Source organism: Athalia rosae, chromosome 4 (genome assembly GCF_917208135.1).
Source record: "Athalia rosae chromosome 4, iyAthRosa1.1, whole genome shotgun sequence".
Classification (NCBI taxonomy): domain Eukaryota; kingdom Metazoa; phylum Arthropoda; class Insecta; order Hymenoptera; family Athaliidae; genus Athalia; species Athalia rosae.
Genome location: NC_064029.1, coordinates 10,976,539 through 10,981,538, shown reverse-complemented (window position 1 = coordinate 10,981,538; position 5,000 = coordinate 10,976,539). Strand labels below are relative to the sequence as shown.

The 5,000-nt window shown below is 47.8% G+C and overlaps 1 non-coding gene across 1 annotated transcript; it reads right to left on the bottom strand.

Annotated features, from left to right (window-relative positions):
* Positions 1 to 810: 810 nt before the first annotated feature.
* On the bottom strand, positions 811 to 2,724 carry LOC125500865. The gene has a single exon (XR_007278327.1). It is a non-coding gene; the product is annotated as a small subunit ribosomal RNA (ribosomal RNA).
* Positions 2,725 to 5,000: the final 2,276 nt, after the last annotated feature.

Sequence of the window (5,000 nt, the reverse complement as noted above, 5' to 3'; positions counted from 1 at the left end):
GCACGTGGATTTTGGTAATGTTGCGCAAAAGGAATAAGATCTCAATTGCATTTCACGGGGCGAAAGTTCGTCGCCAACCTTCCGCCGCGGAGAACGCGACGTCACCCCGGTGGAGCTAAACTCCAGCCGGAGCAGGTTACCCCGTGAAAGTATGGTAACTTTTCTTCATGTGTATCTTTGAAAAGAAACAATTTGAAAAAAAAGCATAAAAAAAACCGTTCGATCAATCGCGCGCCACGCCTCGTACAAAGCGGGGGGATCGACCGAACGGTTGATTCAAACGCACACCAAGCGTCCCGTTCAACAGAAGCGGGCACTTGGTCGCCTCAGCAACGCGCACAATGTCGCTACCTCACACAAATCTGATCGACGAATGGCATCACGATCCGCATCGCTATCGTCCAGAATGGAAAGAGAGTTTTCGTTCTTGCGCCCCCGTAGGTTGGCGTAGTAGCAATGTCCTTTTATTTTTCTAGTGTTTTTTTTACCCATAGCCATTTATGCCTTAGTTTGTTTTTGGCTGCTGCACACGATATATTTTACCGTGATACACTAGTTGTAATGTCCTTTTTATATTATTTTCTCTCTCTTCCAACGGACATAGCAAGATCGTTCGTCGTCGACGTGTGTGAGTGCGACACGAGCCGTTTCGGCCGTTACGTAGTTCGATATTCGTGACACGCGTAAAATGTACGCCACCTCTTGTGCCATGTGTGTCTTTTGACTGGATTATAATTGCGTGAGATTCACGGTGGAATCTACCAAAATAATCATCGATTCGCTGCTTTTTTTTTCGCAGTAACGAAACGTTAATGATCCTTCCGCAGGTTCACCTACGGAAACCTTGTTACGACTTTTACTTCCTCTAAATGATCAAGTTTGGTCATCTTCCCGGCAACATCGGCAATGCCGAGGCATTGCCGCGTACCAGTCCGAAGACCTCACTAAATCATTCAATCGGTAGTAGCGACGGGCGGTGTGTACAAAGGGCAGGGACGTAATCAACGCGAGCTTATGACTCGCGCTTACTGGGAATTCCTCGTTCATGGGGAATAATTGCAAGCCCCAATCCCTAGCACGAAGGAGGTTCAGCGGGTTACCCGGGCCTTTCGGCCAGGGAAGACACGCTGATTCCTTCAGTGTAGCGCGCGTGCGGCCCAGAACATCTAAGGGCATCACAGACCTGTTATTGCTCAATCTCGTGCGGCTAGAAGCCGCCTGTCCCTCTAAGAAGATTTATTTGTACGCCGGTAGTAAAAACCTCCCGACCGAAGCCGGGGGCCTTCGAGATACCGGAAAGTACGCCTATTTAGCAGGCTAGAGTCTCGTTCGTTATCGGAATTAACCAGACAAATCGCTCCACCAACTAAGAACGGCCATGCACCACCACCCACCGAATCAAGAAAGAGCTCTCAATCTGTCAATCCTTCCGGTGTCCGGGCCTGGTGAGGTTTCCCGTGTTGAGTCAAATTAAGCCGCAGGCTCCACTCCTGGTGGTGCCCTTCCGTCAATTCCTTTAAGTTTCAGCTTTGCAACCATACTTCCCCCGGAACCCAAAAGCTTTGGTTTCCCGGAAGCTGCCCGCCGAGTCATCGGAGGAACTTCGGCGGATCGCTAGCTGGCATCGTTTATGGTTAGAACTAGGGCGGTATCTGATCGCCTTCGAACCTCTAACTTTCGTTCTTGATTAAAGAAAACATTTTTGGCAAATGCTTTCGCTTCTGTCCGTCTTGCGACGATCCAAGAATTTCACCTCTAACGTCGCAATACGAATGCCCCCATCTGTTCCTATTAATCATTACCTCGGGGTTCCGAAAACCAACAAAATAGAACCGAGGTCCTATTCCATTATTCCATGCACACAGTATTCAGGCGAAAATAGCCTGCTTTAAGCACTCTAATTTGTTCAAAGTAAACGTACCGGCCCACCTCGACACTCAATGAAGAGCACCGCGATGGGATATTAGTTGGGCCGCCCCGAAAGGCTAAGCCCACCGGTAGGACGTCCCACAATCATGCCAGTTAAACACCGCGAGCGGTGAACCGACAGCGTGGGACACAGATTCAACTACGAGCTTTTTAACCGCAACAACTTTAATATACGCTATTGGAGCTGGAATTACCGCGGCTGCTGGCACCAGACTTGCCCTCCAATTGATCCTCGTTAAAGGATTTAAAGTGTACTCATTCCGATTACGGGGCCTCGGATGAGTCCCGTATCGTTATTTTTCGTCACTACCTCCCCGTGCCGGGAGTGGGTAATTTGCGCGCCTGCTGCCTTCCTTGGATGTGGTAGCCGTTTCTCAGGCTCCCTCTCCGGAATCGAACCCTGATTCCCCGTTACCCGTTACAACCATGGTAGGCGCAGAACCTACCATCGACAGTTGATAAGGCAGACATTTGAAAGATGCGTCGCCGGTACCAAGACCGTGCGATCAGCCCAAAGTTATTCAGAGTCACCAAAGTAAACGGCGGACAGGACGAACCCGCCACCGATTGGTTTTGATCTAATAAAAGCATTCCTCCCATCTCTGGTCGGAACTCTGTTTGCATGTATTAGCTCTAGAATTACCACAGTTATCCAAGTAAATGTGGGTACGATCTAAGAAACCATAACTGATTTAATGAGCCATTCGCGGTTTCACCTTAATATGGCTTGCACTGAGACATGCATGGCTTAATCTTTGAGACAAGCATATGACTACTGGCAGGATCAACCAGGGAGCTTTGTGTTATTGGTAGCTCTTTTCGTGTGTTGCCCCATGCCGCCGAGTCTTTGCCCGGTCGGCCACACGTTTTAATATAATATGTATATCTGGTACCGCACAACTTGTGTACGCGTACTAGCGCTCAGAGCGCTCTGTTCGACTTTGTGTTTCCTCGGGTGAAGACAATTTTTGTCGACTCCCCGGTGCAAATCGTTCGAATTATCCTTCTCGTATCCTTCGGCTAGATTGCAAGCGTCGGGAGTACGATTGGAAATCAATGTGTACCGTCTGCGAACAGACTGTGATACGCACGGAATGTGGCGAGTTGATGCCTCTGTTCGACTGCTTCCCTCGACTTGCGAGAGAAGACTTTCTGGTCACCGCATAAAGGGCCATTCGGTCTTAGACACCGACCCGCGGTTATGTAGTGTCGACGATTCAAATTGAATCATATTTTCTAGACGGAGCGAAGAACTCGCCCCTGCGAAACGTGAGCGCTCGGAAAAACTTTGAACTCGTGAGAGTGGTTCTTACCGGAACGAAACGAACGCCTGTGGTGCGAATCTCCGCTCAGACGAAAAATTTTCAAAATTCGAAAAAAATTTTTGTCTGCGTGTTCGTGACACGGTGAGGACGAAACCATAGCCCCGACAACAAACCCGCAAAGGAATGTCGAGATACGGGCCGAAACAAGTCGAAAGTTCCGAAACCCGAGGACTAGGTGCCGACCGACCGGTCGAGACCGCTCGGTGCATGAAGTATCAACGGTGCCGCTCGGACGTCGGAGCCGGCCGGTCATAACACGTGTTCCTTATGGGGCAAAACAGCAACGCGACCTGAAAAATTTGGCAGTACGTTGGAACTTAGTTCCATGCGAGAATCGTTGGGACTTTGAAAATTTTTCGATCCAACGAGTGATGCGCGACTCTTTCGGACTTTGAAAATTTTTCGTTCCAACGAGTGATGCGCGACTCTTTCGGACTTTGAAAATTTTTCGATCCAACGAGTGATGCGCGACTCTATCGGACTTTGAAAATTTTTCGATCCAACGAGTGATGCGCGACTCTTTCGGACTTTGAAAATTTTTCGATCCAACGAGTGATGCGCGACTCTTTCGGACTTTGAAAATTTTTCGATCCAACGAGTGATGCGCGACTCTTTCGGACTTTGAAAATTTTTCGATCCAACGAGTGATGCGCGACTCTTTCGGACTTTGAAAATTTTTCGATCCAACGAGTGATGCGCGACTCTTTCGGACTTTGAAAATTTTTCGATCCAACGAGTGATGCGCGACTCTTTCGGACTTTGAAAATTTTTCGATCCAACGAGTGATGCGCGACTCTTTCGGACTTTGAAAATTTTTCGATCCAACGAGTGATGCGCGACTCTTTCGGACTTTGAAAATTTTTCGTTCCAACGAGTGATGCGCGACTCTTTCGGACTTTGAAAATTTTTCGATCCAACGAGTGATGCGCGACTCTATCGGACTTTGAAAATTTTTCGATCCAACGAGTGATGCGCGACTCTTTCGGACTTTGAAAATTTTTCGATCCAACGAGTGATGCGCGACTCTTTCGGACTTTGAAAATTCTTCGTTCCAACGAGTGATGCGCGACTCTTTCGGACTTTGAAAATTTTTCGATCCAACGAGTGATGCGCGACTCTTTCGGACTTTGAAAATTTTTCGTTCCAACGAGTGATGCGCGACTCTTTCGGACTTTGAAAATTTTTCGTTCCAACGAGTGATGCGCGACTCTTTCGGACTTTGAAAATTTTTCGTTCCAACGAGTGATGCGCGACTCTTTCGGACTTTGAAAATTTTTCGATCCAACGAGTGATGCGCGACTCTTTCGGACTTTGAAAATTTTTCGATCCAACGAGTGATGCGCGACTCTTTCGGACTTTGAAAATTTTTCGATCCAACGAGTGATGCGCGACTCTTTCGGACTTTGAAAATTTTTCGATCCAACGAGTGATGCGCGACTCTTGCGGACTTTGAAAATTTTTCGATCCAACGAGTGATGCGCGACTCTTTCGGACTTTGAAAATTTTTCGATCCAACGAGTGATGCGCGACTCTTTCGGACTTTGAAAATTTTTCGATCCAACGAGTGATGCGCGACTCTTTCGGACTTTGAAAATTTTTCGATCCAACGAGTGATGCGCGACTCTTTCGGACTTTGAAAATTTTTCGATCCAACGAGTGATGCGCGACTCTATCGGACTTTGAAAATTTTTCGATCCAACGAGTGATGCGCGACTCTTTCGGACTTTGAAAATTTTTCGTTCCAAC